The following is a 16,038-nucleotide window of genomic DNA, read 5'->3' on the forward strand; positions in this document are numbered from 1 at the left end:
AATAAATGTGTCAGATTTTCTATTCTATGGCCTATTTAGCTCAGACGGTCAACATATTTTTTCCACGAGACGGAGCGATAATTTTACAAATTTCACGAGCCGGAACGGCGCTCCGGTGCGTTCCGTTCCATTTCGAACCCTGCCTACTTACTTACCATTGCCACACTCTTCATTATTATCATTGCCCTTATAAAACTGAGGATAGCGGTAACTGAAATTACTACAAACTGTGTTATTAATTAAAATCCAAATCTGTTAATTTATATACTTACAACGAAGTTTAAAAATTACAAAACATCACACTTAAAAAATAAAAAATAAATGCAGTACTTATTAGAAAAATAGTATAAAAAGAAAATACAAAAATCGTAAATTTCTTTTATTTTCTTAACTGTCAATTCATGGTGGAACTGCATTGTATTGTTGTTTTTATTTAATAAAACGCAATTTTTTTGTAGTACTTATTCCACTTTTAATCAACAGATTAGGACCGGTTTCGTCCGCCTCAGAGGAACATTTTCAACTCAGTTGAAAGAAGTACAACAGTTGAAAATGTCCCTCTGAGGCGGACGAAACCGGTCCTAATCTATTGATTAAAAGTGGAATAAGTACTACAAAAAAATTGCGTTTTATTAAATAAAAAACAACAAAAAATCGTAAAGTAGATACCTACATTAGTCCAGTCATTGCCGACTGAAGAGGAAAGCCGATACATTCACGACTGGTCCTACCTTTCACATACCTTTACTAAAATTCAGTCAAATAAAATGTGACCCTTAGCCACATATTTGTGAATGTTAATATTATTTAAGTAAAATAATCCGCAGGCGACTTTTTATTACTATCACAGCAAATTTGTGGTGTGTGTTTATCTGACTTAACTGATCGACCTGCCACGATGTGGGTTGACATCCTGTATTTCTCCGCCACATGGACATGTTCAACCGGTAACAAGACCAAGGTCATAGAGCCTGCTAGCGAAGCCATCATGTCTAGTCAAGAATTAACTGGTGTAATGATCCTGGAGTCAAAGCGGTTATCCTGTAATGGTATCTACTAGAGATATCTCGGACGCACATCGGCAGTGACGTCCCGTAGGGGTAGGCAGATTGAGCGTCGCTTGGAGGCGGCAGTTACTCGAAGGGCGGCAAATCGTGGAGAATCATTAGGCATATATAGAAATCGGTACACGGTTGGAACAAAATTTATTAATTAACATAAAAGGTTTAACAGGGCTGTTCGCGATGTCTAGCTTTCTTTAGTTGTCGACGCCACGTTCTTAATGACAAGCAATGACACGTGCAGATTTGCAAATTATAGATAGGTACATACCTTCCTGAAACCGTGGAAACTCGCAATATTGTCTATTTAAGTAGCGATGGCATTTAAATTAGGTGTAGTGGTATATATTTTGTTAGTAAAGTATCCATACAACACATTTCTTAGTTATTGGAGTCATGAAAGCATGATAAAAAATAAAGAATGAGATTGGAGAGACAGTCAGCACTTTTACGTGTAAATAGTTATTGTCATGATAGTGAAAAATAACCACAATTACCGACAGTAATTCCATGCATTCCGCCGGCTTAAGCGTTGGAATATCATGCCGTGGGTCCCAGGTTCGAATCCTGGGTCTGACAAGTACACATGTTGTTTTTCAATTTGTGTGTGTGTCAGGGTATGGACCTAATAGGTTGAGCAAGTGGCTGACATCCATTTCTCGTAAAAAACAAAATCTGTTTATACAAACCTCTACTCTGTGGAGGCCCATTATGATCTCATTAGGATCGGACGTGGTCGGGAAAATTCCATGCATGTGTACAGGCGCTATAATGTTTTGCAGGTATAGATTATAATAGAAAAATATAATAAATGTCCGCTGTTATTTTTTTCATAATATATCTGTCATAAAATTTAAATTATGGAATCATAATAAGCTGGAATACCTTTGATCGGCTATTTCGAAGGCGATTTCTCAAAATAAGTTATTCCCGTCAGAAATGTTTAAATATGAAATACGTAAAATAATTTGGTGGAATTTAGCGTTTCGGAGGTGTTGTAAATTTTGGTAAATTAGTCGTAAAGTCATTCTGGACGCGCTTTATGAAAATCGCCAACATTAAACGGATGTATTTATTGTTATGTCGTTTATCCTCCACACAGGTACCGCGTTATATTCTGAAATGTCTCAAATCAAACTGTTTTATGTGTTTCATCCGGGGCTCGGATTGTATTTAGGTTTATTAGCCGCTATTGTGTATCGGTATCAGTGTTGCCATGTTTTCACCATAGTATAATTATAGTACAGAGTCTCCAAAATTATTGTACCTATTTCGGCAAAAAATATAGTACGCGTTGAATGGTCAATTAATCACTTAATATAGACTTAAAACCGTCCTTTTCTGTTTTAGTCTCAAATTGTTAGGTGCCTACCTAAGTACCTATATTACTATCTTAAGCTGACAAATGCAACAAAGATTTAAAAAAAAAATGACGAACATAATAATCATCTACTGAGGATTAGAGCATTTCTACGAAACCTACTCTCAAACAGCGATGGGCTTAGTTACGTGGAAGTCTGAGGCACTGAGGCGCAGGTTTGGACGCCCCCTTGTGATTTCATTGAACTGAGATGTCAGAACTTTCTAACGAAGTGACAGTATACTCCTCTGAATGGAAAACCGTCGCTGTTTCAAAAGATGTAATGATTTATTCTTAAATTTGCCGCCCCTAGGCAATGAATGGTCTGCCTACCTCCACGGGACGTCACTGATTTTAATAAATCCAACCAAAACGATAATATCACAACTTCGTTTAGAAGACGAATACAAAATATATTTAATTATGATAGTGGCGATTTTAGTTTTGTGAAATCCCTAGGTAACATGCACCATTCGCTATATTGGATAAATAGCCATTTTATTAATATAATAATAATAACGGGAATATCTTTTCATTAAAAAATTGAGCTCATTGGTTGGAAATAGGGAATCCAATCCCGAGCCAAAATTCTGATCCCGGGATTTCGGGATTACAATTTGACAATCCCGGGATCCCGGGACTGGTCCCGGGATTGGCATTTTTTTCCATTGTTAATATAAAATTTTTATATTTACAAATAACATTGATAAAATCGGTCAAAAATAAATCTAGTATAATTTATACTATTTAAGACATTTATTGTTAATATTGTATACGTTCAATCTTGGAAATACACAAGTTTAATAGAGTAAATAATATTGTAATATAAATAATAATGTGAATTTAATATGAGATTGCTGTTTCTGATAGTAAAAACATAATGAATGGATTAGCGAGATTTAAAATAGTAAAGCAAATAATCATGGCGTACTTATGGCCTTTCCGCATCATAAATCTAATTAGTCAGCCAAATATGAAACTGCCGTAAAACGTATGATATCATGGTAGAATTACTTTGTTAAAAGTGCGAAGCATTGTTTTTTCCAATCTTTCTCATTTTTAATAATTCATGTGAAAAAATAAAATGAATCGGCAACCTACACATGGGTATAAATCAAACTTCAGTCAAACTCAGTTTATTTCTAATGTAGTTATTTTTTATTAAGAGTATGTTTTCCGTTTTATTTTCGCTTTTATTTTATTTTCCATAAAAATTGATAAAAAAATCAATCCCGAAATCCCGGGATTATGTTTATCAATCCCGGGATTCATGGGTATCGAAAATAGCTCGGTATCCCGGGATTGGAATCCCTAGTTGGAAACAATATGTATTAATTAACATGAAAGGTTTAACAGGAATGTAATTTTTTTGTCGAGTCCGCGATGTCTTGTTCACTTCCTTTGTTCTTGGACGTCACGTCTTTGATGGCCAGCAATGACACGTGCAGATTTGCGAATTATATTTTAATTATAGGTACGTACATACTAACCTAATAAATTTATCCATATATTTTTGCCAGTCACTCGCGAGTTTTGAAAGTTGTATCCATACAACACATTTCTTAGATATTGGAGTCATGAAAGGATGATAAAAATACTGTATAAAAAATGGGGCGGCATTTTGGCGCTCTGCTCACGGGCGGCATTTTGTATAGGGATATCACTGTTAATAATCAAGAAACACAAATTATTTTAAAATAAAATTCTTCACATTAATTATTATCATGTATTTAATTACATCAATCACATCTTATTAAATACACATCACACAGCCAGATATCTTTAAATATTAATATTTTTAAGTAAAATAGCACCACAGGCATTTTTTTGTACTATTAGAGCAAATTTGTGGTGTCTGTTTATCTCACTTAACTGGTTGAACCCCCACACCGGGATCCCTCTTGTAGATGGCTCCCACAAGGGGTATATGTATATTATATTATATTCAGATATATTAGTATATGAGCAAACTATAGTACCAATATCAATTCAAATTCTAACGACAATTTGTACAGTAATGTCATACTTTATTAATTGACAGATCTGAAATATGTCGTTACTAAGGATTCCAATCCCGAGATTGATAAACATAATCCCGAAACTTTCGGGATTGTTTTTTTTTTTAACACTTTTTATGGAAAATAAAATAAAAACGAAAATGTAACAGAAAAAATACTTTTAATAACAAATAACTACATTAGAAATAAACTGAGTTTGAATGAAGTTTGATTTATGTGTAAGTTGCGAAGATGTGAAGTTAAAAAAAACTAACAGTTCATACTAGTTTGTATTTATTGTCAATAGAATATGTTATTTTTTATTTTAATTGAACTTGTATTTGTTTTCTTTTCATAAATAAAAAGAACTGTTTTACTCTTACATTATTATTTATATTACAATATTATTTACTCCATTACGACTATGTATTTCCAAGATTGAACGTAAGTATACAATATTAAAAAAATATGTCTTAAATTGTATAAATTATACTAGATTTATTTTTGATCGATATTATCAATGTTGTTTGTAAATATAAAAATTTTATATTAAAAATGGAAAAAATGCCAATCCCGGGACTGGTCCCGGGAAACCGGGATTGTCAAATTGTAATCCCGAAATACCGGGATCATAATTTTGACTCGGGATTGGATTCCCTAGTCGTGACCATAAGCGACCATCGTGACTAGGGAATCCAATCCCGGGATCCCGGGATCCCGAGCTATTTTCGACACCTATGAATCCCGGGATTGATAAACATAATCCCGGGATTTCGGGATTGATTTTTTTATCAATTTTTATGGAAAATATAACAGAAAAAATAATTTTAATACAAAATAACTACATTAGAAATAAACTGAGTTTGAATGAAGTTTGATGTGTAGGTTGCCGATTCATTTTATTTTTTCACATAAATTATTAAAAATGAGAAAGATTGGTAAAAAAACAATGCTTCGCACTTTTAACAAAGTAATTACACCATGATATCATACGTTTTACGGCAGTTTCATATTTGGCTGACTAATTAGATTTATGAAGCGGAAAGGCCATAAGTACGCCATGCTTATTTGCTTTACTATTTTAAATCTCGCTGATCCATTCATTATGTCTTTACTATCAGAAACAGCAATCTCATATTAAATTCACATTATTATTTATATTACAATATTATTTACTCCATTAAACTTGTGTATTTCCAAGATCGAACGTATACAATATTAACAATAAATGTCTTAAATAGTAAAAATTATACTAGATTTATTTTTGACCAATTTTATCAATGTTATTTGTAAATATAATAATTTTATATTAACAATGGAAAAAATGCCAATCCCGGGACCAGTCCCGGGATCCCGGGATTGTCAAATTGTAATCCCGAAATCCCGGGATCAGAATTTTGGCTCGGGATTGGATTCCCTAATCGTGACATTAGCCACGAATTCGCTTTATGAATTTACTCCCGTTTCTATGTAATGAGTTGTCAAAACTAAGTTTACTTAGATTTGAAAAATAAATTACGCTACTTTTGTTTGGCATTATTTAGTCTATGTGAAAACGATTTTCTAAATGTTTAAATATTTTGATGTTAGTGTGAATTCTGACTAACGCGATGTGCCATTAATTTCCACCCTTGTAAAAATACCACTTCGACCGCTGGAATTTTCCAACATTAATTACACACAGAAACCGAAAATTCTTGTTTCAATAAAATTTATATGAATATCTTGAAGATATATCAAATAAATAAGAATATATTAAGTATTTAATTATGTTATTATTATGTTTAAGACAGGTAACCTGACCTATATCACATCAATTTATGTTATTTATTTTCACATCCCAGATTTTCAGTTTAAATAACAGGTATATACCCACCTGAGTAGGTACGTAAGTTACATAATCAAATAATATGATCGGAAAAAATTTAATATAATCAGTTCATATAATATTAGTATCCTCATTAGCCGGGGTCAATCCACTGCTGGATGAAGGCCTCCCCAAGCTTCTTCCAACTCTCTCGGTCCTGTGTCGTTCGCTGCCACGTATTTCCGCCGAATTTTATCAGGTCGTCAATCCAGCGGCTTTTAGGGCGACCCTGTGGCCGTTTCGTGACCCTTGGGTACCATTGGATGACGGCATTTGTCCAGCGGCCGTCTTTTCGGCGAGCAATGTGCCCCGCCAATCTCCATAATACGAGTATAACTCAATATTAACACGATATTTCAGGTTCGAACCCCCCCCTGCCATAAACGAAAAAAATACAAATTATTTAGTTAAATGACATATTATTTATTATTTTTCTTTGTCAGGAATACTTTGACTGTCAAACAGTATTCTCAATGGATTGGTCCACTCCTTATGGCATTCTACGACACCCAATGTCGGTGGCCACTTGAAGATCTGTGGCACTCATAAATTGATCTGTGGGGCATCCAAAGTTTGCTTTAATATACCGGTATAGTAGGTATAAAAGACAAGACAGTACGGATGACACAAGTGGACACTGACAATCCTAATAATTATATTTGACAGTCGTGGATGCGGCAGTATGCAATAACATGTAGGTGAACACCCTTAATTATACCAGTAGATCAGGTTTTTATTGCTAGAGTGAAGTATAGAGTATCTGGGTATGAAGAATATATATGGAAAAGTGCGGTATACCGCGATTGAAGCGATGAGAATCTATAGGTCGTAAGAGGTGTCAGTGGCATCTTCTAGATTTTCTTGAACTCACCCCCATCCCTGGCTTAAAATCTATAAATAAAAATATGGATAATTTTTCAAAATTAACTCCCCCAACCATTTTTGGGTGTGCGCGCCTGCTAGTGGGTATAAAACACTACGATCTTACTGCATTCAATTATTTTTGATATTTCGTTTGACATTGCTTATTTGAATAACTTTACTATCTACATTAAAGTTTGAAAAACATAATATAGTAAGTATTGTCTTATTGCTAAGTACTTTGTGTATTTTCTAGATAAAGTAACATGTGCAGTTTTGTGTTTCACTAAAGCAGTGGTATCCAAAGTACGGTACGCGAGTCGACCAGTGGGGAATATTTGAGGGCAGCCAGCGCTCTTTTTTGATTTGGGTTATCAGGCCATAATCGTCATAAAATACCCAGCTTCAAAAGCTTTGTCCATGGCGATGACTTTTGCATTTATATCGTATTAATCTCTTCTATGATAATATGCAACTATTTCTAAGAAGGTACCTACACCTTTAAATGAGACTAACAAAAACTACACCCACGATGGCCGCGCGGATTAAGCGTTGGCCTATTGCGTCGTGGGTCTCAGGTTCGAATCCTGGGTCTGACAAGTACACTTATTGCTTTTCAATTTGTGTATGAGTCAGAGTATGGAACTAAGGCATAAAGTCCACTAAAGCGGACTTGCGGGGCGCTCGCGCATATTCTATGTGAATCATCGAAAATACAACGTAATCAAATACGCCAGCGCACACTGGATTTGACGACGCATTGTGCCCGCCCGTCCCATGAGTCACCGTTGTGTGGCTTCTCAGCGGCTGAATAACGAAAATACAACGTAGTCCATTCATTGAACACGGCAAACAAAATCATGCTTCTGGCAGCGTCGTCGATAAGACGGGCGAGAAGACATTATTTAATAACAGTGAACTCTTTGTTTAGCTATTGCGTGTCCATATTTCGCTGGTAGAATGATGTCATCGTGAATATTAATTACAAGCCCCGAGAAATTTAATAATATTTTTATTGCTTTGTTGTGAGAGACGCTGATAATAATAATTATTTTGTGCTCCTTGAGCCCCTTATTACATAGGTGAAGGGTAATGCACGGGTGAGAGGGGGCCTACTTCGTAGAGAGCGCACCGAGCGCCACTTTGGTGGGCTTTATGCCTAATAGGTTGAGCAAGTGGCTGACATCCATTTCTCGTAAAAACAAAATCTTTCAATACAAACCTCCACTCTGTGGATGCCCATATGATCCTATTAGGATCTGACATGGTCGAAAGAAGAACAAAAACTATCTACTCGTATCTTCTCAATTATGCAGTATTGTAGAAGGGTATAGTCTACCTATAAATAACCCTTCTTATTAAGTAGTTGGTATCACTGTTTTTTTTTCACCTTATTGTGCAGGCCATTTAATTTGAAATCGCACCTCTGGCCATGTCAATCAATGCCTCTTCTATTGAATCCAGTGGTTAATTAGACTGCGTCATGCATTTATTTTTCAAACGGTGCTTCCACGAAACAGGATTCACTGATATTAAGTTTTGTTCTTTTTTGTTTTATTCGGACCATAGTTCTGTAATATAACAAATAATTTATTTTCTAAGTAATTATAATGTGAATTCTTTTGATTTAAATACTTAGATCATTTTTAAAAACCATGTCATGTCTTCCCACCATTTCTTTCGTATACCGTAACATAACTAACAAAAAGTTCCGTTCAAATTTGCTCTGGGGGTGTCTCGGGAAAAAACTGCAGAACTATTCTAAAGCGTCAATTATATTGAGCTACTTTACGAGCTGTTTGTTGGCGAATTTACAATCTGCCTGTAAAGTCGCCCAGTGTAATCATCGAACAAGCTAACAAGCAGGTTGTAAACACTCTACCGAGAAAAGTTGAAAGCCGGTCAACTTTACACGCTACACGCCGGCGTGTGGGCCTACTGCGTCTGCGCAGTAGAGCGCAGTAGCAACCTCCCGGTAAAAAAACGAACTACGTTCTATCAAAATAGTCGCTGGCTTGTGGCTTCTCAGCGAATGGAAAGTTTTGTGTGTCATCATCATAATCGCAGTAGCTGAATTGCCCGCTATTTAATTCGCCAACAAACAGCTCGTAAAGTAGCTCAACTCATATTTGAAATATTTTACAGAAGTGTTTTTTGAATCATCATATTTAAGTTGTTTGTTATTTAACCATCAATATTCTTGCTAAAAATATGATGTACAAATTTATCTACACATGTAATAAATAATTGAAGTAGGTTGTTTCAAAGAAGTCCCTTCTGAAATATGTTAAAATGTGAGTTAGAATAGTTCCCCTCAGAGACCCTTGACTCGGCGTCCACTAGAGCGTGTAGTATTCCTATTTTGAAATATTCCTAATAGACTAGTATTATCGGGATTTTTTTTGTTTTTAGTACTAAGTGTTAAGGCTGATGATTTTAAGTCATTACTCTACTAACAGCTACAACGGATTAAATCTCAAATTACACTGATTTTCATAAGTATGTAAATTTTTATCGATACGCAATTCGAAAAACCAAAAAAGCACTACTTGTTTTATATATTTATGTACTGTTTGCGGGCGGTTTTGTCGAGGCGGATCTGTCCAGTCGGTATTGACGAGCACTGGTACGGGCGGTTTTGACTTGGCGGCTATGCCAGTCAGGATGCCCGAATTGCATTCGGGTGAATTTAAATCAACTGGTGGTTTGAAAACCACCGTTTTAAAACTGTTAAAGATAAGTTACGTATAGTTTGTTCCTATCTTACGTTTGGGAACCGCCGTAACTAGTGAATTCCCTACATGCTCACTTTGTCGCATTCATCTAGTCTGCATTACAAGCCAAAACAGAGACCATTACTCCTGCATAGTATCAATACATCATAGAGGCGAACAGAAAAGAAACGAGAGGAAACGCGAGAGAAAAGATTGGCATAGGCGTCTCTCGGAGAGATTGCCAGGTCAGTGAGTCAACCGAGGCAATAAATCTCGTGCTAAGAGACGTCCAACCATCTGCGTGCGTCGAATTCCTCAGCACTGTAAACACCACACAGAAATTAGCGACAGTCCATCAAGTGGGGATATTTTATCTCGTGAATATTTATGCACTTTTATTTTATTGCATTCCACGATTCTAACTTAAGTTGAATTGATCGATGCTTAATTCGATAGCTTTATCTTCTTTTATCGTGGTCTACGAAGGCGAAACCTAGGCACGATGAATTCTATTAGCTGCGAATAATAATTTTGTATGCAAATACCATAAACACAATTGTCATAACAGTACCTATAAAGATGTTTTTGTATTCCTTCCAGGAATAGAAAACCTTCTGTTTATTGAAGTTGTACTTCTTTTGACGCGTTTCGGAAATCAGATCAGAGTGTATTTTTGGCGTATGACATAACACATAATTTATTTTTTCACACGGAAAAAAACGCACTTCAATTGGATTCGAATCACCGATTGTTCGGTTATCAGCCGAACGCACTAACTTTACGCCACGGTATGGTACCTACTGCGATCGCGACGATTATATAGTATAATATTATAGTTTATAATTGTTTCGTTGCCTAGGCAGCAAATTTATTATTGTCAGCCATTTGCAATTCCTTACGTAAACAAACGATTAAACATCAGAGTGACAGTTGGTACTTTAAAAATAAAAACAACGAGAAACCATTATTATAATTTAGTAATATAAATTAAAGTATATAGAAATAAACTAACGGCGTTCCAATAAGCGGTCCTTTTTCTTGAGTGTGTAATTTAACAAGATAATTAAGAGCTAGTCGAAGAATCTAGCTTCACAAGTTTTGTTACACCATAGAAGTATAACTTCTAACGCGCGTACATAATTACACACACCGGTTTTAATATTTTTTTTATTAAGTATTTATTTGTTGCATTTTGAAAATTTGCGTCGCATATTGCCAACGTAAAGACGTTCACTTGGATTGCTAGGCAGTTTTGTATTAGCTTTTGTTACTTACTACAATGTTAATTTTGCCTCTACGAGCTCCTCTCTTCCGAGGGTACTCTTACAACTTGAAGCAGGGGTGATGGCAGTTACCTGCGGCCACTTTAGGGTCTCAAGTGCGGCCTTTTGACTGAATCCAAAATTAAAAAAATAAATCCTTTTATGTTTATATTCGCGCAAATGCAACAGTTCGTAACATGTTGAAGTTGAACGATGAGATATTCAGTGTGGATTTGCCGTATCATTCTAAAGTGCATTGCCTATCGCAAGGATAGGAGTTAGCCAAAATTTTATTAAAAAAATGAAGAACAGAATCTTCGATGTGAGTTATTGAAAGTAAATTTCCATATGAAGTTGAATTTTTGTGCTATGTTTCATGTTGACCCTTTGTCGCCTAGTCACTGTGAAACCACCCTCTATTATTTTTGTGCTGCCATTGCCATCTAGTTTTGAGTAGACACATTTTTTTATAATGATAAACTATACAGTCATATATGTAAAAAAAACAGATTTATACCAAACTGATTGTACCGAAGTTAGATATTTTGAGTGCTGTCACATGAGAGATTTCAAGCAAAATTACACTATTTTTAAAACATCTTAGTTAAAATAAGTATTGTTTATATTGTGTAGTCATAATATAGAATATTTATAATTCATTAAAATTCCTTTTAGTTTTTAATATGTTAAATTATATACAATTAATTGCTATTCTCTATGTATTGAATTCATGTTCTTTTCTCTAGTTGCCCAGTAGTTAATACGTATAACCACCCTAAAAATTAAATTATACTGTATTGTTGTTTTAATTTAATAGAACACATTTTTTTGTAGTACTTATTCCACTTTTAATCAATAGATTAGGACCGGTTTCGTCCGCCTCAGAGGGACTCAACTGTCCAAGCTTCAAGAGTTGAAAATGTCCCTCTGAGGCGGACGAAACCGGTCCTAATCTATTGATTAAAAGTGGAATAAGTACTACAAAAAAATGCGTTTTATTAAATTAAAACAACAATACAATGCAGTTCCACCATGAATTGACAGTTAACAAAATAAAAGAAATTAAATTATACGTAAAAAAATTTTAAAAAATTTATTTTTATTTCCTAATAAATACATGTAGGTACTTAATTCTAAAACCATTTTTAATTTTGGTTTATTTGAACAATTTGAGGTCTCGGGCCGCAAAGGGTTAAAACAAAATGACTTGAGTATTTCCTTGCAAGCTAAAACTAAGTCTATATAATAATATTATATGTGGAAAAAAAATCAGGCATTTCGTAAAAAAACTATCTTTTTTAAAAACACTTCTTCAAAAGGAAATTTCAGATGAAGATTTCCCCTGCAGAATTATTATATGTTCGAGTCATTTGAAAAATACACAGCTGTTATTATAGAATACAATGAAAGGTTTGCCGATTTTGAGAAATCGCACTCATTTTAAACAAATTAACTTTTTCTCACCTAATCGATGTTATCTGAAGGGCTACAGATGGAATTGAGTCAGCTCTCAGTAGATGCCATTTTCAAGTCAATGTTTGGTGCTAAGAAAGATCCAATTGAAACATGCTCGTGAAATGCTTTTATGCTTTTCAACCACATATTGCTGTGAATCTATATTCTCCTATCTAACCCTATTCAAGACACGATTAAGGTCACAATTGACAGATACCCATTTAGGAGATCAACTGAAACTGCGGACCTTTACGCTGCAACCAAATATTCAAATGCTTTCTAAGAAAAATCCGACACAACCCACTCATTAAAAGCTGTCAAATTCAAATTGTATTAGAATGCTTCGTATTTTGTCACTAGAATTTAGTTTTACATGGAGTATCTACATAAGGTTACATGTAAATTGCACGTAAAACATTTCACCGTAGCACAGTTCGCCGTGAGTTTTCTTTCGGAAATAAATGACCGTATAGGTACTATTCGGTCTCCAATTTTATTAGATTCAATAGGAACATTAATTCAATTTTCATTGCTGATTTTGGCAAAATTCATGAATTCAAGAATGAAAACCTAACCAAACAAATAATCCAGTATATCGGCTATTCTCAAAATTTGTTTGCTACTGACTTTTTGTAAAGTGTAAACCGACAAGAACCGTGTTTTATTTAGACATGAATTTTATGTCAGTAAGTAGGTACTATACGACCCAATGAGGTTGGACGGTCTTTAAAATATACAGCCATATATTTCCTATACAATATTTCATCGTGAAGTGTGATACGGCGAACTGCATACGTACAAGTTTACGGACACGGAAGTACAACGGTGAGTCTAGGCGAGTGATTACTTTTAGGTTTAAATATAACTGAATCACATTTCTCTACGAAACAATTACGATAAAATTGATGTGTAGGCAGTGGCGCACCCAGGATTTAATATTGGGGGGGGGGGCAAGGAGGAGAATGTAAATTAGTCCCATAGGCTCTTTTTCTTCTTCACAGCCTAATTTCTCGTTTATCGGTCTTTTGTCTATTGCACTGGGTGTACCTACACCATGGTCCCCACATCCTAAAACAAGCCCTCAGGCTAGAATATTTGGCCGGCCCCCTACCTACCGCTAAGATTAAAGGCAGTGTAAAAGACTAAATTACTTTTATTACATTATTAAATTACATTAATTTAATTGAAAATGTTGACTTTTTTTACTATTAAAGATAATTTATGATGTGTGTTTATCTCACTTATCTGGTCAACCCGACACACCGGGCCCCCCACAGCCCGGGCCCCCAGGCTATAGCCCTGTCAGCCCTCCCCAGCCATGACCTACACCACTCCGGAATTCGGTTGGACACCGAGAATTTTTTGACAGTTCCATTAGGGATTGGGTTTCTAAAAAAAACCTGACATTAGTGTTTCGAAATTTTTGTGCTAGAAATTAAAATCTAAGAAATTTTTCTAAAAAGGATGCTGGGGAATTACAAATCATTTTTTTGCCGTGTTTTTATTCGTCTAAGCCCAAATGTATAGTTTATTGGCTTTCAATTTAAATGTTTAAAATCATTCTCATAATTTTCATGTTTGGGGGGTGCCTGGGCCCCTTGCCCCCCCCCCCTGGGTGCGCCACTGTGTGTAGGTATAAACTAACTCGTAACATTTATGTGTGACATGGATTTTTAAGGATTTTGGCAATTGATTACGGTCACCGTCCCACCTAATTAATTACTTGCAATTAAGAATGAATGATTATCCGTGCCAACAGTGCCTGGTTCGAATCCGGATGGAGTAATCGTTGTTAAATTGTCGTCAGCCGTTTGAATACACAGAACAGATTTATAAATATAATTCCGATAGGCTATATACCGCAAGGATAGGGATTGCAATACCGCATGAAAATGTCAATACCGGTTTTTCGGTATTCCTTATTGAATACCGGTATCCGTTAAAAGATTAAAAAACTGAAGTACCTACTTGTCAGTAAATAGGTATAGCTATTAAAATCTCTTTAAAACATTAAAACAATAAGCAAAAACCTATTTACCTACATGTATTATGTTGACATTTAAAAGTATGTATTGGTTGGGAATCCTATTGGGTTTATTACTATGTAAAATATGTAAATTGTGTAACTATGTCGAAATTACAGTTATGAGTTAATGTGTACTTAATTTTTTTAAAAGTGAAATACATAATAATTATATTATCGTTGTTAATTAGATTTTTTCTGTATGTATAAAATATCTGTTTTCAAAATACATGTTTCAATTATAAAAATTGGGTTTTTAAAATTACAATTTTTATATGGATTACAAGCGGTATCAGTCGATCCCCATAAATAATTTTATCGACTAGTCGATCCTCGAAAAAAAAGTGTGGCCACCCCTGCATACCAGAATAGACTACATTTTGACGCAGGGTTTTGAATCTGTGAGTGTCATACGAAAATGCACCACAAATTATAGACGTGCATTAGTGTGTGTTGCAACCTTCACATACACCAATATTGAATGAGACCGACCAACCATGTCCGATCCTAATAGGGTCATAATTATAGGCCTCCACAGAGTGAAGGTTTGTATTAACAGATTTTGTTTTTACAAGAAATGGATGACATCCACTTTCTTAAGGTATTAGGTCCATATACTCTGACTCACACACAAATTGAGAAACAACAAGTGTACTTGCCAGACCCAGAATTCGAACCTGGAACCCACGACGCTATCGGCCGACGCTTAAGCCGCGTGACACTGTCAAATAAATGAGCGTCAGTGCATAAACCGACAGCAGTTTTCAGAACGAAGTTCAAGCTAAAAATGACATATTCTTGACACGTTTATCCCATAATATCACACATTATAGACGTGAAAATACACCAATATTAAATTTAATGAATATCTGTGCATACACTAAGAGCAGTTGTCAGAACGAAGGACAAGCGTATTTTTAACACGTGTTTAAGTTTATCCAAAATTCTTCCACACTCGAGATCGGTTGCCTGTTACCAGTGACGTCCCGTGGGGGTAGGCAGATTGAGCGTCGCTTGGGGGCGGCAGTTACTCGAAGGGCGGCAAATCGAAGAGAATCATTTGGTTTATATAGAAATAGCTACCTAAACTAAGTACTTAATAACGAATATATCTTTCCTTTAGAAAAAAATCAGTTCAATGGTTGGAAACAAATTGTATTAATTAACATAAATGGTTTAACCGGACTGTATTTTTTGTCGGGTTCGCAATGTCTAGTTTACTCCCGTTGCCCTTCGACGTCCTTGGTGACCAGAAACGACACGAGCACGGATGATTAAAGATATTTTATAAAAAAATGGGGCGGCATTATGGCCTTGCCCAGGGGCGGCATTTTGTCTAGGGACATCACTGCCTGTTACTCCACACCCGTTAGGTATTTCAGTTCCCATTAATTCTGAGTTCCCTGAATATAGACCTATCATGTCTGGAAAAATGCAA

Source organism: Rhyacophila brunnea, unplaced genomic scaffold, assembly GCF_057557595.1.
Source record: "Rhyacophila brunnea isolate RB1 unplaced genomic scaffold, BYU_Rbru_1.0 scaffold_23, whole genome shotgun sequence".
Lineage (NCBI taxonomy): Eukaryota > Metazoa > Arthropoda > Insecta > Trichoptera > Rhyacophilidae > Rhyacophila > Rhyacophila brunnea.